The following is a 9,773-nucleotide window of genomic DNA, read 5'->3' as shown; positions in this document are numbered from 1 at the left end:
CGCCTGAGGCGCCTGAGGTGACGGTTGTGGGCCGGGCCGCAGCCCCGGGCTGTGGGCGCTCGGGAGCCTGCTCCCCGGCCCTGAGGAGAGGGCAGCGCGGGGCGGGGGAGGCTGAGCCACGGGCGTGGTGTCCCGGGTCGCTCTTGAGGGAGCGGTCCAAGGAAGGGACATGGGGTAAACTCGACCATCCCTTCCCCTCCGGAGAGAGACTTGGCGGTGCGGGCCCAGACGCCGGCACCCCGGGCTGAGGCGCGCAGGGCAGGCCGCGTCCTCTTCGGGAGGCAGGGTCGCCGCTCGCCCGTGGAGCCCCGGCCCCCTCCGCTTGCGGGGCGCGTGCGGTCCGTGGGTGGCTTCCGGGGAGCGGCCGCTGGTGACCTCCGCCCGCAGTCACTCGACGCCCAGCCTTGGGGCGTCTACGGAACTGCTTTTGTCCCGAGGCCTTCATCCTGGGACGCTCCTGCTGGCTGTGAGATCTTCCTCCCGTTAGGTCGCCCGCAGCGACGGCCAGGCTGCCCCACGTCGCTAGCCGCCCTGTCCACCCCTCAGCCTCCCAGCCACTAAACTCGCGGGACACCTTACACTCGTGACAGTTTTTGAGTCTCGGACTCATCTGTAACAGGGCAGTCAGATTTGAGGACTCCAAATGGGCCGCAGGGCGTCAGTCACCATGCGGTATTTGGTTGCTATTGCCCACCTCAGCCTATGGCCAACGTGTCTCTGTAGGAACAGCACTAGATCCTTTGGGGTTTTTTTTTTGAGACAGGGTCTTGCTCTGTTGCCCAGCCTGGAATGCAGTGGCGCGATCATAGCTCGTGGTGGCCTCGACCTCCTGGGCTCAAGGGATCCTCCTGCCTCAGCCTCCCCAGAAGCTGGGAGTAGAGCCGCCATCTCGCTTTGTTGCCCAGGCTGGTCTTGAACTCCTGGCCTCAAGCGACCCTCCCGCCTCGGCCTCCTTCAGAGTTGGGATTATAGGCGTGAGCCACTGCTCCCGGCTATTTGGCTGTTTTTGTTCTTTAGTATCTAGTACTTTAAAAGAGCCCATAGTTCCAGGATTTCTCCTTTTGACTTTGTAAAAGCCTTTCTTCTATCCCAATTGCATAAAGTGATTGGATTAGGCTGATACAATCTACACTGTGAACTTGAAACATGCAAAACATACGAAAATAGCCGGGGGCGGTGGCTCTCGCCTGTAATCCCAGCTCTTACGGAGGCAGAGGCTGGAGGATCTCTTGAGCCCAAGAGTTCGAGACCTGCCTGGGCAACATAGCAAGACCCGGTTCTCCACACACACAAAAAAGTATGAAAATATATTTCTTGCGCCGTGCGGTGTGTCACACCTGTAATTCCAGCATTTGGGGAGGCAAAGGCAGGAGGATCACGAGGTCAAGAGTTAGAGACCAGCCTGGTCAACATGGTGAAACCCCATCTCTACTAAAAATACAAAAATTAGCAGGGTGTGATGGCGGACGCCTGTAATCCTAGCTACTCCGGAGGCTGAGGCAGGAGAATCGCTTGAAACCGGAAGGCGGAGGTTGCAGTCAACCGAGATCGTGCCATTGCACTCCAGCCTGGGGAAAAGAGCAAAACTCCGTCTCAAAAAAAAGAAAAAAGAAAAAAAAAAGAAATATATTTCTTAAAGTGGTTTTATACAGCTGGGATTTCTTCTAGAGAAGCCAAGTACTGTCATAGATCCTTGGATAATTAATTACTCCCACCATCAGAAGAATGATGTTATTTGTAGTTCTTTATTCTTCCACTGTTTGTTTATTTTATTTTTTTATTTGTTTTTTGAGACAGAGTCTTGCACGGTTGCCCAGGCTGGAGTGCAGTGGCGTGATCTCAGCTCACTGCAACCTCTGCTTCCCGGGAGGACAGGACAGAGTTCCGAAGATGTCTATAGTCTGTTGGTTTGTATTCTGTGAAAATAGAAAAAAATCCAGTAAGCACAAATTATGTACCTACCTTCTGCCAAACATAAAATTATCAGTTTTGAAGTCTTAAAAGATAGTGGAGTCTGCATTGGTTTCTTTTCTGGATTTTTATGATATTAAGTATTGACTGGTGAGTGCTTTCTTGGCTGAATTGCTGCTTTGTAAGGAATGGGCTTTTTCTTTCTCTTGCTGGACAACTGTTCCAAATGCAAGAAGAAGGGAAAAAATCGATATCTGGCATATGGAGATGGGGGAGGGGAAGCAGAGTCTCAAATTTTCCTACCCTTGGGCATCCATAAAGCTTTACCAAATTACGCCAGGCCTTGGGTTCATGGCCAGAGGAAGTACCGTCGATGGTTGTGTAGTAATGGGCCAGGATTACTCTGCGTGTTTTTAAAATACAGAAGTGAAGTCCACATTTGCAAATCTGTTACACTTCTATGCCTAACTTCTAATTCCAACTTGAATCTAAAGCCATATATCCTTCCATGGCTCTCAGAAAAGAATCCAAAGTGATTGGGGTATAAAGGTGGCTCATAAGGCCGGGCGCGGTGGCTCAAGCCTGTAATCCCAGCACTTTGGGAGGCCGAGACGGGCGGATCACGAGGTCAGGAGATCGAGACCATCCTGGCTAACACGGTGAAACCCTGTTTCTACTAAAAAATACAAAAAACTTGCCAGGCGAGGTGGCGGGTGCCTGTAGTCCCAGCTACTCGGGAGGCTGAGGCAGGAGAATGGCGTGAACCCGGGAGGCGGAGCTTGCAGTGAGCCGAGATCCGGCCACTGCACTCCAGCCTGGGCGACAGAGCAAGACTCCGTCTCAAAAAAAAAAAAAAAAAAAAAAAAAAAATAAAGGTGGCTCATAGGTTTCATCCCTGTGTAATAACACATTTAGTTAATATATAATTATATATAGTATATATTATAATAATGTACATTCATATACAAATATAAATTAAGAAATACCTTCATGTAACTTTTGGAAGCATAAGTGTGCTTGAGTATTTATGAAACATTTCATGTGACCCAAAAGACTGCAGTTTAGTAGAAATTTAATGTAGTGAACAATATTCGGAGTGGTAAATTAATATTACTCATGAATCATTTTAAGCTAGTTAATATAAGCATAGTGTAATATAAACGTTAATGTTCCCTGTAATAATCCACGTAAAGTAGAAAAGCAAGAACACATCTTTCATTTTAATTTACTCAATGTTTTCTCTAGGAATTTCACGGCGCCTTTAAACTACCAAATAATCATTCATTCTTGAAAGCCCAGCAGTGGCACCCTATTCCTTTTTTCATACCATGAAATGACCATAACCGTGGGGAAATGATGTAACTGCTAAGAATTGAATGCGATGGCCCAGCATGAGTGATGTAAGTGGCTATAAATCATGCTGTCTAGCTGTGTGTAAGAACCTGTCAAATGAATCACAAAACATTAACCTGCCCTACAGAAGGCATCGGGGTTATTTTTTGCCACACTCAATATGGATGGCAAGTCATGCGGAGAATTTGCTTGGGGCCTCTGGCCTGCTCGGCCTCTCCCTCCTCTCCTCTTTCTGATTGGAAGAGAGAGGCCACTGGCTTTGTTGTCTGCACCACTATAGGCCCAGTGTCCTATCCATCGTGGTGTCATCGCTTTGCTCTTGAGAGCAAGTAAACAAACAAGTATTGCTCAAGAGGAGTGCAGGGAGCTATTCTCAGAAAGGATTTGGTCAGGAGGATTTAGAGGTTGACACTGAATAGACTGCAGTCTTCAGGGAATGTTAAGTAGCCAGAGCAGGCTGTATGTTGAGTGTCCCCCTCCCCAGGGAAGTTTGGCCTCTGTTCAGCTTCAAGAATCTGCAAAGTAGAACGCGTGGTAAAGCGTTGACAAATCAGTCACGCGACCGGCAGCTGTTTCTTAAATGAGTGTGTAACACCTGGTGGAAGCGCTGACGTTCCACCATGTTTTTGTTTGCCTGTTTGTTTAATTCTAAACAAATTCTGTAGGACTGCTGTGTTTATAGCTTTTGCTCCATTCCAGGACTGTTAAGGTGTACAACTGTGGAGGCTCCATCAGCCTGCTTATTTTAAACTGCGACCCTCTTGTTCAACGTTTGAGTATTTTCCCTTCTTTCCAGTTAGTGTGACTAGTTCTTTTGAGCAGTGGGTAAGATCCCATTTTTTCACATCGGATTTTGAGAACTGATTGGGATACAGTTAACGTGGTTTTCTTTCTTTCTTTCTTCTTTTTTTTTTTTTTTTTGAGACAGAGTCTCGCTTTGTCGCCCAGGCTGGAGTGCAGTGGTGCGATCTCGGCTCACTGCAAGCTCCGCCTCTCGGGATCACACCATTCTCCTGCCTCAGCCTCCCGAGTAGCTGGGACCACAGGTGCCCACCGCCACGCCCGGCTAGTTTTTTGTATTTTCAGTAAAGATGGGGTTTCACCGTGTTAGCCAGGATGGTCTCGATCTCCAGACCTCGTGATCCGCCCGCCTCAGCCTCCCAAAGTGCTGAGATTACAGGCGTGAGCCACCACGTGGCCCAGTTAATGTGGTTTTCTTCAGTCCAAGAAATACTACTTGTGACCTTTGAGGCAACCAATTGGAAAATGCCCAGCCCTATATTCAACTTATTTCCTTAGATGTTATCAGTTCTCAATAACAAAGAGGTCATTATTGTAAAGCCTCATCATAGTGTTAAAACAAATGATCTCTTCTATCTAGTTCTTCCTCATTTTAGAATGCATGCACCCTCATTCTTTAAAGGATACATTTCTACATAAAGGATTGTAAACGTGTTCTAAGGACATATTAAGCTGTCAGGATTCAATGTGTGGTACTTTTCTGCTGGCACTGTCTTTCCCCTTGGGTTCCTTCCCACAAACAGGTGTTGCTGAAGCTCTCACAATCATTCTCACAATAATTCTTTCTATTATTATTATTTTGTAGAGATGAGGTTTCACTCTGTTGCCCAAGCTAGTCTCCTGGACTCAAGCAATCTTCCCCACTCGGCATCCCAAAGTGTTGGGATTCTGGGTGTGAGCCACCACTCCCAGCCTTTCATTCTATTCTGATGGTCAATGTTAATTCCATCCTTCCACAGCTTTGGGTACACAGCCTTCCTTATTCTTGCTGTCTGTCTTTTGTCCCTCTAATCGTGCGCTTTTCATCCTTGGTTATTAATATATCACCAACCATCTTCTATGGTTACCATTTTCTTTCAAACAGCTTATTTTTTATTTAAGTTATATTAAAATAGCTTTGCCATAAGCAGTAATGACCCTGCAATCATAAATTTGATGTGCTAGTTACCTGTATCAAATACTAAACCAGAATAAAGGCCGGGCGCGGTAGCATCCTAGCACTTTGGGAGGCTGAGGCGGGTGGATAGCCTGAGGTAGGGAATTCGAGACCAGCCTGGCCAACATGGCAAAAAACCCATCTCTATTAAAAATACAAAAATTAGCGAAGTGTGGTGGCACTCGCCTGTAATCCCAGCTACTTGGGGAGGCTGGGGCAGGAGAATAGCTTGAACCCGGGAGGCGGGGGCTACAGTGAGCTGAGATTGTGTCACTGCACTCCAGCCTGGGTAACAGAGTCTCAAAAAAAATAACTCAGTCTCAAAAAAAATAAAAAAAAATAAAAAATAAATGTTTCTGTACCACATAAAATCGTCCTGCATACAATTCGTTTGCATACTATGCTGCTCACTGAAGCCTGAGTTGGCTTCCCAAAACACCACTTTCATCACTGTGTCATTCCCAAATTTGTGAGGGCTTCATCTGGTGTTCCACAAGTTCACATTCTGACTCCATCCTATATTTTCTTTTATCTCTTTTTCTTGTCATTTTTCATTTCCATCCTATATTTTCAGCTTCTGCTCAGATCACACCCTGGACTGAACCAGCCTCCTATTTCCCTCGGGCCTCCTGAGTACCTGATCTCCGGCAAGTGATGCTCCTTCCCATCGTTGTCTATGCCACTGCCTTGAGAACTCCCTTCCTGGCCTCTCCTACTAAGTGAGCCAGGGACAACCAGCTGTCCTTTTTTTCTTTTTCTCTTTTTTTTTTTTTTTTTTTTTTTGAGACGGAGTCTCGCTCTGTCGCCCAGGCTGGAGTCCAGTGGCCAGATCTCAGCTCACTGCAAGCTCCGCCTCCCGGGTTCACGCCATTCTCCTGCCTCAGCCTCCTGAGTAGCTGGGACTACAGGCGCCCGCCACCTCGCCCGGCTAGTTTTTTTGTATTTTTGTAGTAGAGACGGGGTTTCACGGTGTTAGCCAGGATGGTCTCGATCTCCTGACCTCGTGATCCGCCCGTCTCGGCCTCCCAAAGTGCTGGGATTACAGGCTTGAGCCACTGCGCCCGGCCTCTTTTTCTCTTTTTTGAGACAGAGTCTTGCTCTGTTGCCTAGGCTGGAGTGCAGTGGCTCGATCTCTGCTCACTGCAACTTCTGCCTCCCAGGTTCAAGCAATTCTCCTGCCTCAGCCTCCCAAGTAGCTGAGATTACAGGTGCCCACCACCACGCCTGGCTAATTTTTGTATTTTTTTAGTAGAGACAAGGTTTCACCATGTTGGCCAAGCTGGTCTTGAACTCCCAGCCTCAGGTGAGCGGCCCGCCTTGGCCTCCCAAAGTGCTGGGATTACAGGCGTGAGCCACCACGCCTGGCCACTGTCCTTTTTTTTCTAGAACATTCTCCCATCAAGTGTTCTCCTCCTGGCTAACTCCAAATTTTCCTTTGATTTATAAATGTCATTTCCTCAAAGAACCTTTGATCATCCAAAGTCTGGTCTCTGTTATAAGATCTTATTAGTTTTACTTATTGTTAGAGCATTAAAATTTATAATTTATGTTATTTATCTGTGTGGTCACTTGTTTAATGGCTGATCTCCCTGGTAGATAGCAGGATGTTATTAGTTGAAACAATTTTTTTTTTTTTTTTTAGATGGAGTCTTGCTGTGTTGCCCAGGCTGGAGTGCAGTTGCACGATCTTGGCTCACTGTAAGCTCCACCTCCCGGGCTCACACCATTCTCCTGCCTCAGTCTCCTGAGTAGCTGGGACTACAGGCGCCCGCCACCACGTCCGGCTAATTTTTGTAGTTTTAGTAGAGATGGGGTTTCACCGTGTTAGCCAGGATGGTCTCGATCTCCTGACCTCATGATCCGCCCGCCTCGACCTGCCAAAGTGCTGGGATTACAGGCGTGAGCCATTGCGCCCGGCCTTTTTTTTTTTTTTTTTTGAGATGGAGTCTTGCTCTATCATCCAGGCTGGAGTGCAGTGGCATGATTTCAACTCACTGCAACCTCTACCTCCTGGGTTCAAGTGATTCACCTGCCTCAGCCTCCTGAGTAGGTGGGATTACAGGCGCACACCACCACGTCTGGCTAATTTTTGTATTTTTAGTAGAGATGGATTTTCACCGTGTTGGCCAGGCTAGTCTCGAACTCCTGACCTCAGGTGATCTGCCCACCTCGGCCTCCCGCAGTGCTGGGATTATAGGTGTGAGCTACCATGCCCAGCCTACTTTTTAAAAAGACACACATCTATAAATATATTTCTGTAGATCTGTTTGGAGCTTATGCTCAGCAAGAGAATATTCCAGATTGCTCACAGTGATGATCCCGAAGGATGTGAGGGGATTGAATGGTGATCAACAAAAACTTTTGTTTTATCTGTAGTGTTTATCTTAACAGTGAGGAAATATTTATACATTATTTGTATAATTAAGAATGAAGGCAGGCGTGGTGGCACGTGCCTGTGATCCCAGCACTCTGGGAGGCTGACCCGGGCAGATCACTCGAAGTCAGGAGTTAGAGACTAGCCTGGCCAAAATGGTGAAACCTCGTCTCTACAACCCCGTCTCTACTAAAAATACAAAAATCAGTGGGGCCTGGTGGTGCACACCTGTAATCCTAATACTTTGGCAGGTAGGAGTGGGGTGGATCACTTGAGTCCAGGAGTTCTAGACGAGCCTAGGCAACATGGCGAAACCCCATCTCTACAAAAAAAAAAAAAAAAAACAAAAAAACCAGCCTTGATGGTGTTTGCTTGTAGTCCTAGCTCAGGAGGCTGAGGTCAGGGGATCACCTGAGCCCAGGAGGTCAAGGCTACAGTAAGCTGATATTGCACCACTGCACTCCAGCCTGGGTGACAAAGCAAGACCCTGTAACAACAACAACAACAACAAAAAAGGCCCGACGCAGTGGCTCACACTTGTAATCCCATCACTTTGGGAGGCCACGGCGGGCAGATCACGAGGTCAGGAGATCGAGACCATCCTGGCTAACACAGTGAAACCCTGTCTCTACTAAAAATACAAAAAATTAGCTGGGCATGGTGGCGGGCGCCTGTAGTCCCAGGTACTTGGGAGGCTGAGGCAGGAGAATCGCTTGAATCCGGGAGTTGGAGGTTGCAGTGAGTCAAGACCACGCCACTGCACTCCAGCCTGGCAACAGAGTGAGACTCCCTCTCAAAAAAAAAAAAAAAAAAAAAAAATTGGTAGTAAATAATACCAGTAAAGTCACACAATATATGCACTGAATAGATATTCGTGGTTGTCACTGATTCATCCAACAATGATAAATTAATTATGCAACTACTATGTACCAAGCACTATACTGTGTCTATGGCTATAACTATTAATAGTATAATATTTCCAACTAGGCTAGGTGTGATGACTCCTGGCTCATACCTGTAATCCCAGCACTTTGGGAGGCCAAGGTGGGTGGATCATCTGAGGTCAGGAGTTCAAGACCAGTGGACCATGACATACTTGTGAATAAGTAGGTCCACCTTGTGAAAGGAGTTTGCTTTCAGTTTATTTATTATGGTCACTGGAAGGAGGAGCATTCTAACAACTGCGGGATGGAGTGAAAAACAAGGAACCTGAGGCCAGGGTAATCAGTCAGGTACTATTTTTCAATAGTGTTGGCCTGAGATGCTCAAGGTTTGGACATAGGCGCATCTGTATGGATTTTTATTATTTTTATTTTTTGGTTTTGGTGGGGCTTTTTTGTTGTTGTTGTCGAGAAGGAGTCTTGCTCTGTTGCCCAGGCTGAAGTGCAATGGCCCGATCTCGGCTCAGTGCAAGCTCCGCCTCCCGGGTTCACACCATTCTCCCGCCTCAGCCTCCGGAGTAGCTGGGACTACAGGCGCCTGCCACCACGCCCGGCTAGTTTTTTGTGTGTTTTTAGTAGAGACGGTATTTCACCATGTTAGGCGGGATGGTCTCAATCTCCTGCCTTCGTGATCCGCCCACCTCGGCCTCCCAAAGTGCTAGAATTACAGGCGTGAGCCACTGCTCCTGGTCTGTGTGGCTTTTTTTTTTTTTTTTTAAGAGACAGGGTTTCACCATGTTGGTCAGGCTGGTCTCAAACTCATGACCTCAGGTGATCCACCCGTCTCCGCCTCTCAAAGTGCTGGGATTACAGACGTGAGCCGCCGCGCCCAGCCATTTGTGGCTATTTTTGTTTTTTGTTTTTTTTGGAGGCAGGGTCACGCTGTGTTGCCCAGGCTGGAGTGCAGTGGCGCCATCGCGGGTCACTGCAGCCTCGGCTTCCTGGGATCAAGCGATCCTCTCGCCTCAGCCTCTCTTTTTAAAATTTGGATTGTTTTGTAGATGGGGTCTGCGCTGTGTTGCCCAGGCTGGTCTCGAGCTCCGGGCCTCGATTTATACTCCCGCCTGGGCCTCCAAGAGATGGGGTCCGAGGCGAGCCCACGGCGACATGCGCTGCTGCTCTGGTCAGAGGACGCCTTCCTGGTCACCACCCGCGTACCTGGGAGACGACCCCGCTCCGCGGCCTCGGCAGGGCCCAGCTGGAGCGGGCGTGCGCGGCTTCCGGCAGCTGCAGGAAC

Source organism: Macaca mulatta, chromosome 20 (assembly GCF_049350105.2).
Source record: "Macaca mulatta isolate MMU2019108-1 chromosome 20, T2T-MMU8v2.0, whole genome shotgun sequence".
Taxonomy (NCBI): Eukaryota; Metazoa; Chordata; class Mammalia; order Primates; family Cercopithecidae; genus Macaca; species Macaca mulatta.
This window is presented reverse-complemented; position numbering follows the sequence as displayed.